Raw genomic sequence first — 13607 nt, forward strand, 5'->3', positions numbered from 1 at the left:
TTCCCTCTCGATATCGAAACGACTACTCCTGATGGAAGTGGTCCCTCGACTGAGGAGAAGGACCGCCCACTTGGAAGCGAGCTCCAAAAATATTACTCACCTCGTCCGTGTTTGTTGATGAATTTTTGACATTTGTGTTATGTTTTAAATTTTTTAATTTATAATGGGTTTTATTATTTTAAAAAATTTATATTATAGAAGATTTATCAAATAAAACACATATCGCATATTTTTAAAAATTTACCTTAAAAGACATGTAAAATTTTATGAGAGTATGGAATAGTGGTGGTGGACAAACAAACGTCCACAAAAAGTCTTTCTTTCTCAAAGCAGTGGCCGACAATGCTTAATGATGCTTCCTATCAACAGCCCCACACGAAAAGCTCCAAACAAGTCCTTGTCACTTTTATTTCTAGTAGCATCTACAGTAATTCTCAATTTCACTCCTCGTCTTATACTCTCGTTTTTAATTTTTCATCTCATGAATTTTACTCCAAGTTAAGATGTTTTTGAAATACGGTTTTTTTAGCTTGCGCCATCACTCTCATTTTTATTACTTATAAACGCACATTGTGTAACTTAGACAAGTATCATCATAGGTGTGAAATTTTTCTTGAGAGGGATTACGAGGATAATTTTATTTTATTTCCGATATGCCATGCCTTCTTGTTACGAACATGCAAGATAATTAACTTTCCCAATATACCTATAGGTCTGGAAATCTCTCTCCCTCTCTATCTCCTCCCGGTCTTCATTGTTCATCTCCTACTCCTAGTGTCACGGTGTGCACTGTGCACTCTTGCCTATCATGTAGATGTTCTAAAACCCACTTATGTATTTGAAGGACGTTCCCAAAAGAATTTCAAAATTGACTTGTGGTTCTGTTGTTTCCTCATACCAATTCTTCCTTGTGTTTTTTTTTTTAATACAAGGTGTTCCAGGCCAGCTTGTGTACACTTCGGACTAATTCCTACAACTTCTCCCACAACCGTTTTACACGCTTACGCATGGGAGTGAGTTGGCTTCAAAAATTGTCGACAAGAAGAATCGAACCTGAAACCTTAAGATAAAATAAATACCTAAATCTCAGGCCAAGACCACTTCACCAACCTTGGGGTTTTCTTCTTCCTTGTGCTTTGCTTGTGCTCATGCCTAGAATTAAAACTTCTATTGTTTGAATGCACAAGATAGACTCTTATTCTGACAAACATACAATTTCACTTTGAATGACTTCTTCTGGGTTCTTAGAATCACGGTCAAAAAGTTTGGGTTCTCGGACACAATTTTTTTTAATTTCTTTCATTCATCAAATCCAGTCGCAAAAGGAGAGAAGAAAATCCCCGTTCTCTCGAACTTAACTTAAATCTGAGAATTTTGTCATTATTTAAATTTTTTTTGCATTTAACTTAAATTTGAGAATTGTCCTAAATTGAATTTTTTTCGCATTTGTTAGTTTTGCGTCAAACTTTTGTAAGTTATTGATTAGTCACAACAAGAAGAATTAGAACAGTAAATTTTTTTTTACTTTTATCCAAGCATTTTGAGAAATAATCAATTTTTAGGACAAAAATTAGGAGTAGAATGCATCCACAAAATTTCTACCAATAGACCTGCGGTCAATCACGGTGAACAAAGCGGACGTATCGTTGAAAGGAACAATTAGCTTATATATACAAGAAGGTACCTTTTTTTTATTATCAAAACAAGAAGGTACTTACATACACACGGGAATCAGCAGTTGCATAATTTTGGTAAGTACCTCACGTTCACACCAAAAAAGGAAGTTACAAAAGATAAAAGCAAAAAAAAAACATATCTACGGAGAAGTTAGACATGCAAGCAACTGGTTGCATACTTGTCGTACTTCTGGCAAAGTATCCGACGACGATAATATACTTGAAAGTACTGTTCTCGCATCCAGCAGTCCTTCCGCAATACTTTCCAAAATAGCCGCTTCACTAGCCATTAGAGATGCCATTAGCTTTGCACCTGCTATCTTTTCCTGCTCAACAATGGAAAGCCATTTACACGAAAGCTCGCAAGTTATAAACTCAAATAACGGAATACATAACAGATTAACAGTTAATGACGCATGATAATACAACATCTACATGATGTCCCTTTTTCTATGCCAAGGACATATTTGTTTGACAAGAATATCTGGTAAAGGGATAACTAATCACAAAGGATACGTGATCCCATTCGACTAATATTTGATGGGAACAATAGTACTGTGTCTCCCAGGGAACATATTACTCGATCCACATCTATCTTCTCCTCTTCTTCCCTTTAAGCCAAATAGAATAATCTCTATTCTTGTAATTGCGGCTCATTACATATGGTGCAAATTTGACATCAAGACTTGGATCCCAAATTAGCAAGCAGTTCAAGAAGAGAAACACCAATTTAAGTGTAAAGCTTAATTGCTATTGAGGTGCCAAAGTTTGCTCCAGAACCTAGCTCTCACTACCATATAGCAAGAACATCTCTCCTTTACAAAGAGCGAGAGGTTAAATCAGAAACACTTGACGCAAAAACGACATTGGGTGCTCAACCAGAAAACCACAAAGAAAGTACTAAAGTCTTTAATCGTCTATAATTACTGCATTCTTACCTTATCTGATCCATCTGTAAGAGATTTCAAAGAGACTTTGAGAAGATCGGATGCATAGGGAAGAACTGCAGACTTCAGATGATACACCGATGAGAAGAAAACTTGGACAAATGCAGCTCTAATCTCTGATTCCATAATCATCTGTGGACACCAGCAACATGAGAGAGACAGAAATGGTAGCATTAAAAAAGTATGCCCTTAAGTACGAGTACGATGGAACCCAAAAAATGTCCTTTTTTTGGGTAAAAGAACCCAAATAAATGTCAACTTGTTTAGGGACATACCTCCACAGACTGAATGAGATGTGGAAGAACTTTCCGAGCAAAGGGTTTCTTGCCAGAATTTGGCATCTTTTGACAAGCACTGATAAGGACATTAGCCATGCACATGCGAAATGAGAGAGGCATTGATGACTCATATGAGCAGCCCTCATTGCCCCTATTGGCAGAGGAAACTTGAATCTTATCGTTTGTTAACTGATTGATCACACAATTAAGTACTGAATTTCTCATCGCAGCATCCCCTGCATTGAGCACCACAGAGATCAGTTAAATAGCAAGGAGCACAAAACAAAAAGCAGGAGAGACAAAAAGCAGGAGAGACAAAGGCTGACTGAGATACTGACGAGACCAGCTGGGAGTTCTGACAAGACTTGATTTCTTTGTGGTCAAATCCCTGAATAATTCGGGATCTTGCAGTTCAGTACATATCATCAACGCAAGGCAATCGATGCACCCATGTTGGGCTTTGGAAACTGAAATGGCAAAAATATATTTGCAGCTGTCGGGTTTAGGAGCAACAAGGGGATCAGAAAATTTTGGAAAGCAAACTAATAGCACCCTCTGTCCCATAATCTTCCTACCTTTCGGGAGTTTCAGCTTCTTAAGGAGACATTTAACAATAACATTAGGTACTTCGAAGGCATTACTTAAATGGATCACCCCTTTTCACTTTAGAGAATATCAAAAGCCATTTCATAACTGACAGTTTTGGATACTAAAACTTCTATACCCTGACTTTGGAAAGAGGACTAACAATCAGAGGGACGGAGGGAGTACCTTCATCGCCATCGAGTGAAGGCCACAACAGGATAGTTTCGATAGTGTTCCTAATTTCAAGCATAGCTGGATGTACAATTGAATCCCTGCCTCTAATCTGTATACCAGAAGAAACTGCTAAGCTTTGCATGCCATGTAACTGATGCCAGATATAAGAAACTAAATTCCCAAGTGGGACTGAAAATCATGACAACTGGAGGTTAATGACTGAGATTACCACAAATGATGTGCATAATGCAAACAAACAAGCTTTTATTTTTAGTATTTCATGAGCATTTGCTGCATCTTCCAACTGCCAGACAATAATTGGAAGTAGTACCTGCAAAAATCACAAAATTCAGGAAGGTTAGATGGCAAAGATGGAAATAAAAATGACAAGGAAAAACTGACACTCCAGAAGTCATGGAAGTTTTGCAGAACAGAGTTAGAAAGGAACATCCTTGGCTTAACAGAATAGCAGAGTGAAGACTTCGGATCAGTTTGTGAAAATAAAAAATAACAACCAGGAGCCTCACCGGGCACGTGCCTAGCACACGATTACTTGGACCAAACCCTAGAAAGGTACACAGTTACTTTCCACCAAAGAGCTCTATATTTTCCTTCTCTTTTTGAGTAGTTGTGTTGAGACTTTGGCATTGTAGTGCATTCTGGGCACTAACAGGTTGTTGATCTTGCAAGCTAGGTTGGTCTCAAGTTATCAAGGTAAAACAAAGTGTACGCACCACGGGTTGGCACAGTTGGTCACCTGGCAACCAGGAGCCTTTGGTCTAGGGTTTGACTCCCAGTATCCCACTGGCGTGATTAATTCCTCCATCAGGCCAGTGAATATGAAGGTTTCCCTGGATTTAATGGGGCCCCTCACTTTTGAATGGCGGGGATTGGTTCCCAAGATTAGTTGGTCCATTAGGCCGGATACAAAGTTATACAAAAGAAGGTGCATAACACTGCCACACCAGTTTTCCGTACTCCTAAGAAGCACATGTGCAGGTACGAGTACAGGTATCGAAAACATTGATACGACGAAACCAAATAAATGCATTGTATGGGTATGGCTGGGCTACAAGTCCTACAACTAAACGGGTGAGTTTTTTATGATGTTGAACAAAGTATTATGTAATCGTTACACTTCAAACAAAGAAAAAAGTTGAATGACTTGGATAATCAAAGATCAAATAACAGTCTAATGATAAACTTAAGATACAAATCACAGTTTAATGACATTATACAAAAGAACCTATAGACTGAAATATTTGTTCTACAATCATGCTAAACATTGAAAAAAAAGTCTAATCAACTTAGTTCATCTCAGTGTTTGGAATAGCTTAGAATGTCTTGGATACTTTTTGAACTAGGTACGACTGGAATTTAGAACTACCCATGCTTCATAGAAAAGTTGAAAACTACAGAACAAATTTGGGCAAACTGTCTTTATCAGAAAATGATATCAAGTAGACTTAAAAAAACTAAAAAACTGAGTAAGTAAAACGTAGAAGTACATGAATGAAAAATACCACTCGTGTTCTTCGATGTATTCACAGCTGTTTTTTTGAACAAAATCTTATCAGCTACAATAAAATACAATCAATGCATTGCCCAAACGTCATTTGCAAAGCTTGTTGGTCTTGAACTACTTTTACTTCCAGGCTCAATATTATGAAGTCACCAGACCAATAAAAAGTTCTCTGAGATATTGTAAGAACCTAAGGGCATTAGCCCCATAAATTTCACGCACTAAAAGCATCTACCTAAAAATCGTACCGGCCAATGAATTTCTTCTGTTCATTCTTTCCTCTGGTTTTCCAACTTTTAAATAGCTTAAATAGACAAGATACTACGCCCTTCACTTGTTACATGCTGCCATGCTGGTAGTTTGAACTTTTGTACACAAAAAGAAAAGGCTGAACGATAGTAAAATGCTTGCATTTAAGGACAAAAAGTCGCATTGCTATATACCTGCGGATGAATCCGCCCAGAGAGTTCAGCTGCAAGTTTCCGAACATCATCAAACTCCAAATTATTAAAAGCCCTGAAACCAATAGAAGAGGGAATATCAGCACTTCGTTCAGAACTTTATCAGAAAAGGGGTAAGTGTGAAAAAGGCTAGATGATTGTTTTGGTAGTGAAGCAACCTGTTTAGAAGGATTCCAGCAACACATTCAGGATCATTTATGTCAAAATATCCTGTATTAGGATTTTCAAAAAACAAAAGAAAAGTTACCAAAAAATCTAGGAAAGGTGTCATGAGTCATGAGACGTCCGTGAACCAAAGCCACAAAAATCCCATAGCTTCAAACGAAAATTATGATCAGCTATGCCAGTAATGACCTATATAAGAAATAGCAGAAGAACGAAATGATCACACCCAACACCCCGTCCTGTTTAGCTTGTGCATATATTTTCAATTTCAGACGTCCAAAAATGCACCGAACCATGAAAAAGTCAAAGCGTAAGACTTTTTACTTCTCAAGTTTATGCATGAAGTGAGGCATTATGATTTGCATCCAAATTAAATGGCCATACACAGACACCTTACATGCCACCTTTCAAGCCAGCCGATACTCTGACAGGCACCACATGTCCATGAGCTCACTCAAAAACAACTATGAATCGAAACCAAGAAGAACTTACATTTACTAACATGACATCAATTATCATCACATCCATAGAAAACAGCACAGCTTCGTGAGATGTGAACGAGGCTGTCTTAAGTTGACCACCCTCAAGCACTGATACGAATAAGAAAATACTCCCTACTGCTGAAAACATTAATATTAAGCCGGCAGATGGAAAGTGCACCAGAAATGTGAGGTCAAGAATGGGGCTGAGACAAATTCCACAAGCATTGCAAACTAAAAATAGCAGACAGGGAACTGGACTTGCAAAGAACAAAGAAGAAAACGAAACAAAAGAAGAGAAAAGAAAGGAACAAAGAACTATCTGAGGCATACACATGAAGCACCATACCTTGGTCCCGAAGAACACCATACATCAATGAAGAGTTGGGATTATTAAAAACCCTCAGCGGAAGCAGCCTGATAATAAGTAAAGGGCAGAGGTGATCAAAGAGAGAATGCGCCAGTTTCACAGGATTGTCGATTTCAGAGTCATGACTTTTCCATCTGTAGAAGATGATTCCATCAATCACACTTCAAGAAACAGTAACGGTGATCATCACGAGGGAGTCGAAAATGCCTTTTTCTTAATTGATCAGTAACTATACTCATTAGGATAACTAATGTAATCAATTGTGACGTGATGAAATGATTCACATATGTATAGGAAAAATCCACCAGGGTGCAGTTCTTAAACAAGGAAAATAGTATAAACAAGCAACCGAATAGTCAAACTGAATATGCAACATTCCTTAACCATGGTTTTACCCACCTCTCCAGCTTCAGTAGGGCAGGTAAGGGCTTGGAAGGAGAGGACAAACAAAGGAAGACGAATACGAAAACAGCACCATCAAAGCTTCCATGATTTGTATTCCCCCAAAATTTAGAACATGTAGTAAATCATGATTGAAAAAAATAATTGAAAGCGTCCGTGTATCTTGTGGCATATTGATAGCCAATCCATCGGCTTCTCTTTTGCACAAAAATGTGCTCCCAGAATATTTTTTTTTAAGTAAACTATTTCCTTCCTTTTGCATTCAAAAGTTCTTCGGAAAGAATATTCAATCTTGTCAGAGCTTGTCCCATAGCGGTTAATTATACCCTCCAAAACTCGTACATGAGCCTGGGCAGGGGACCTCTCAACAAGTTGCCAATTGCTTTTAAGTTGGAGGCTTATCTATTATTTGGTAGCTTTCTCATAGTTGCATATCTTGTTGCATGAAAAAAAAAGGATCACACCATTATACCGAGGGAGATGAGAGAACTTCAATGTTCTACGCTTATATTCTAGCATCCGTCCATTTAAGGAAGGCCTACATAAGTTAAAAAGAGCCATGTTGCAATCCCAAGGGGTAAGAGAGGACACCTAGTGGAGGTCTTCTGTTCAACTACTTTAGGCCACCGGCAACGTGACAATAATGGTTCTCATGAGTCTTAGCTTTGCCCAATCTGCGAATGCACTACTATGTACATACACCCCAGGAGTTACACTGCAAGGGGTTTCTCATCAGTAAAGAGGAAAGGAAAAATAAAGGAGAACGTTGCACATCCAAAGATAACCAGATTGCTCCTTGATATTTCCTAACCATTTTCTGCAGAAACTATCAATCATCAACTCTATGTGGAAATATTGCAGGAAATAGCATTTCATCAAGTTCAGATCCAGTCACCTTCTCTAAACAAATAGCTTGTTGACAAAAGTCACATTTCTCTCAAGCCTACACTCTGAGAGTAATTGGTTCGTAACATTGGGGCCATTTTGAGGGATCTGAAAACTCACTCATGCCGAATGTTGCTTCACAACAGGGGTGGGGGGAAAGGAAAGTCGCTGACAACTTGGCTAGTAGTTGGGCTTGTTTATAAAGGCACAATTTCAGAAATCTAACTTTAGTTACAATAACCCCTATGAAGTATTCTTTACCAACTCTAGAAAACCGCACATAGGAAGTCTGCATTTCATGTTCATGGAAACTTTTTAATGCACCATTACATCTAACAGTAGTATATGAATTTGATTATAGGATTTAAACCAGCAAGATTACGGATGGGATTTACGTGAGAATCATGAGATATTAACAGTCAAGAGTTTCATATGCAATAAAATAAAGAGAATTTACTCACTCATCCGGCTGTCTTGTACGCAACAGAATCCGGTGAAAGACTACATCTGCAGCATCTGCCAACCGTTCACTAATATAACTTAGGAACTTAACAATTATGGCATTTGATGGCTCCGCAAACAACTTGTCAATCAAGGGTTCAACAAACAAGTTCCAGTCTTCAACCTACACCATTGCAGAGATTCAAAAATCTAGTCAAAAACAAAATGGAAGCTCTTGAAAAGATTAACCGCAATTGCAATCAAGGACGTCCAGAAAGTCATAAACAAATTTTAAGGACGGTTAGCCTTGAGTCAATTCATTACCCATACACATGCATGAGACAACTGCAAGAGATTGGCACAGCTATAGACTAAAAAGCTCAAACAGACAATTTGGTATGATACACATATCCACAAACAAATGTATATAACATATTAATAAACATTTACAATGTCCTAAACACTATTAGATTTCACCTAAACGAAACAGCAAAACATCTTTTTCCACTCAGATTCTAGTTATTGGAAAAGAATTGTGGAGACAAGCCCCAACCTAGGGCACCAAGATTCCGAAGCTCAAGATTGGAGCTGAGGGGGCAAAGAATGTATATCAAGCTTTTCAACACTCCTTCACAGGCAGCCTCATCTTGCACGTGGAGATAAAATCACCCAAGCATATACATACACATGTCTATCTATATGAATGTCTATGTGAAGGGGGAATAATGCCGACAGATCAACTACAGCAAAAGACCTCCCCTAAGATCCTGATTACCATGTAGGGATTAGTTACAGTTACGAAAGGGGCCAAACAACGTAAATGTTGTTCAGCACTCATATCTATTTTCCAAACACCTATGCACCAACAAACTAATTGTTTACGCTTCAGAGTTCCTCAAATTAAATACTAAAAGAGAATATGTCATATGCACAAACTATGATAATGAACTCCAGTATGAATATCAGGTGCAGATGTCTGCCCCGACGTAAAATCTCCCTAAAACCTTAAGCGGAGGATACATGGATATGCTTCCAAATATTGGATACAGCCTGAACATGAAATGAACATCTAATACTGATACATTGCATAATGTTCTGCTATTATAGAATGCTCAATTATTGATGTACTTGAAATTAATTAGATTTAGGTAAAAGATATTTCTAGTGTTCAGTAAAAATATTCCTTGTCTACCAATGTGAAATTCTTCCTCAAACATTGTTCTGCTAGTAAAGGATCCAAACGTCCATTTGGGTACAATTTACGAATGTCAAACACATATCTCATAGACCAACCCACGTCATACCCAATGGCACAGGTATTCTAGGGGATTTGAAGAATCTAAGTACAGGGTGTACATATCTACAATCTACTGGCTCTAATCAATCTCTTCCAAGTCATTGGATTCATAGTAAATGCAGAGAGAAGAATCTTCATTCCGTGCTGTGAGACCGGAGGCGGATTGGGGAAGAGACAGAAGCACCCACACTCTGAGAGTGGGGGGGGGGTTTGTGGGCGGGGGTTTGGGGTTGTTCGTGTAAAGTGGGAAAGCTCTCTATCTGTTGGAGGGGATGGCAACGAGGGCCTTGCCTACCAACACAGGTAATCATTTTCGTCACATCAACTTCGTTAAGGTAAAACTTGTTATAGGATTCAAGTCAGTGTGGCCTCTCTCCTAGCCATGCTGAACCTGGATAATGCACGTACCGGAGGCTGCATTACCAGGCTCTCTAACCTAGAAGCCACAGATGCACACAGGTTCTCGCGGTGTCAATCTTTAGCTGAGCTGACTCTTTTACTTGGGATATTTCTGCGTGCGAGCTCATTGATTTGTACCGTGGTGATGCTAAGGTTGAGTCGTTGACGCCCTGCGGAGTTCTCTTGGATGCTTTGGGATGGATGTCTAGACGCCAGCTACCATTGGAATGGTCTGTCGTTATGGAGGTCGACATGGCACAAGTTATTATGAGCATTCCGCCTTAGAAGGAAGCAACCGCGTACAAGTTGGTTATTATGACACAAGCATGTAAGTACTTGTAGTGGGCCCAATATGCTAGTTCGGCCACAGTCACTACGTTCGGCTGAAGGCCGGGTTAAACCCCTCGATTATGCTTGATCCGATCAAGGCATTGCCCGGGTTGCTTGGTTCGATCGGGCTTGGTTCGGCACAAACTGCGTTCAGACAAGCAGATCCGAATGGCCAACTCATTCTAAGGATTGACCCTCTCTTTGGTTCAGACATTATGGTTCGCCCAACTCATATTGAGGTCAAGGCTCCCCTCTATGGTTCGAACATTATGGTTCGGCCAACTCATACCGAGGTCAACGCTCCTCGCTGTGGTTCAGCCATGTGGTTCGGACACGGTGTTTCGGCCAACTCATACATGTCAGCTCGCCCACGTGTATTTAACTGCCTTATCCAGTACGTCAAGTGTGACATCCGGCGGTACGGTTATGGCACGAGCTCGGCACGAGCACACATGGGTGACAGCTCGCGCAAATTCTCGATAACTACCTTATCCAAAATGTTAGGTGTGACGTAAGCCCAAGGAGGTTACCAAGCACGCTTGGCATGCATTGGCTCGGAGAGCAAGCCAAGGAGGTCTATATAAAGGTAAGGATGAAACCCTACAATGGTACGCACTCTTCACCTCTCTAAACCCTAGTGCTTTCATCTTCCTCCTACAACTTTCTGACTAGACCGGCAGAGGGCCTTTTCGGTTTCCGACCGGTCTAGGCAAACCTAGTTGCTGAACCAGGAGGCTTAAGAGAGGTTAACTGATCTTGATCGACAACCCCACAGTACTCATGGACATTCCACATGAGTATAGAAACGAAGAACTCTGGCTATAAGGAGATGAGAAAAGACAGCACAATAAAGGACTCCATAGCCATGAAACAACCAAGTCACCTCAAAAATGTTACTTATCACCAAAATAAATTAAAAATTGGATTATTCTAACCTCCGCCCAAAAGGTGTAGGATAATAGGTAAAAGGTGCATCGATATCCGAAAAAGGTGTATTGATATTTGTGAAAGTCTAATAATATCAGGAAATATGCATTGATATCCGAACTTGTTTGGAATTATTGGCATATTATCCTCCGCCTAGTGGGCGGAGGTATGTCATTAAAAATTTTACTAAATAACAAAGCATACACTGTCTGACCACTGTGGAATCAGCTTGAGCACGATGTCAGCATCCAACTTTGACCCTCCTACAAGGTGGCAAAGTAAAAACATCTAAATTATGCACAAAGAAGGTGAAACCTAAATTAAGGAACAAAAAGATAACATAGAAAAATAATTCAATATAAGTATCTTAAAAACCATATCCTATGAACTACCAATTGATTGCAAAAGCGCTTTCATATTGTTGAAAGCATTTGGTATGGGGAATGGATGTTCTAAGATTCCTATCATCACATATCAATGTACAAACGCTTATATCTCTACATAAGTACATTGTGCGACTAAATCTAATATTTACAATCTAGATGAGTAATTGCATCTCAAAAATCCACATTCCTCAGGTCCATTATCTTGGATTACCTATGGAGTAGCTGCTGGAGCAGATAGTAATCCAGCATTTATACTTGCCATTTGGTGAGCCAAATTTCAGCATGACTTTATGCACGATTGCCGAAGAATAAGGTCAATCAATAGGCCCCCAATCATGAGGGGTAAAAAAGTACGTGACTTCAACAGAATTTTCGGGCTATATGCATGTCAATCAAAAAGTTTGATTGTTACCAAAATAATGCTAGTAAAAACATTTTCTACTCAAGTATGGTAGTAAAGTACATACATGGGAGATGGTATTCCCCAAAAATAAGTCAGAGGCAGCCAAGAAAAGGGTTTATGGATAATAATGTCCATTACTGGATTTTTGGATGTTTTATAGTACTTTCACGATAAAATAACTTCTCTCGGACAATTTTCCTAAAATTGTTAACAAATATGTACGAACAAGGATGCTACAGCATGTCATGAACAATTCCAAGATTAAAACAGGAAAGATATAGCTTTTGCTACATCACCTGAAGCTTCTGGAAGATCTGGGTTTTGACAGAGGTCGCTGCAAAATGTATAACTATAGGTTACACAAGTAAAACTGTTGCCATATGTATTAAACTTCAGAACCAAAATAGCTAGCACTACTCCAAAGTTTCCAGAAACAAGGCATGTACAAACAAAATTGACCCTTTGAAGTTTTCTAAGACCAATAATGGTAGTGCGAGGGTTCAAGAAAACCCAAAACAAATATGAAGAAAGAACTAAAAGGTGAACTAGAATATACCTAAGACAGTTGAACAACATACATAAAACTTCAAAGCTTTTATTATGATATTTGAGCACGGCGACAAATGTGTTACTAGCAGATGACTGCAATACTTCGTCTGATGAATAAAGAAGACCGACTAAAGCAGGCAAAACCAGGGAAGGGTCTGCAAGAAGAAACAAAAAATCCATTTACAAAAAATACCATGGTCAAAAGAGTCATTCTGTGCAAAAAAAATAAGAATCCAAAAAAAATCCTTACAATTCCTTTCTCCCTAGACTGAACAAAATGGAAATCTGCCCATTGTGCACACAATTAGTTACCGGAGTGCTATATTATGTATTTTAGTACTTCCAGATTAGCTTCTTTTTAAGTTAAGCTTAAAATATGAGTCTTGGTAAGTTTAAATTTGAGTCGTTTAGGTTTACTACAGATCCTAATTTCCTATTTTATTCGGGTTTGTTTAAGGTTGTGGCCCTTCTCTGCTTCCACATTAGAGCGTACCTCTACAAATTACGGTAAATTTAATTATATCAGAAAACAAACTGAAAAGTAGTATATGCCTGAACTTGACCTGCATTTGTTAACATAGCGACAGTAAGTTTGTTTATAGCTGGAAAGGAATAAAGCTGAGTATGGCTAATCACACCACAATCACAAGCTCAATAACACAAACTTGATGCTGTGACAGAGACTAGCTAGAATAATGACTCTCTGCTGCTGCAAATGCGGAAATCCTATTTAACCCAAAAGCAAGGACCCAAGTCTACATAAATCCCCATTGGGAACATCCCAGGGATTCGTAAATGATCACCCAGTGCTCATAGGACAAGGGAGCTATGCATGCCCAGGAAGTATAAGTAAGAGAAGTCCATTGTTAGTTTGTTTCATCTGTTTTTTGGGGGATACAATCAATATACCATTCATGGTCACCCACAAAGA

At 38.9% G+C, this 13607-nt stretch overlaps 1 pseudogene; it reads right to left on the bottom strand.

Moving 5' to 3' along the window:
* Window positions 1-1641: 1641 nt before the first annotated feature.
* LOC131320817 (uncharacterized) overlaps window positions 1642-13607 on the bottom strand; it is a 28269-nt pseudogene continuing 16303 nt past the window's right edge.

This window comes from Rhododendron vialii, chromosome 3a (assembly GCF_030253575.1).
Source record: "Rhododendron vialii isolate Sample 1 chromosome 3a, ASM3025357v1".
Lineage (NCBI taxonomy): Eukaryota > Viridiplantae > Streptophyta > Magnoliopsida > Ericales > Ericaceae > Rhododendron > Rhododendron vialii.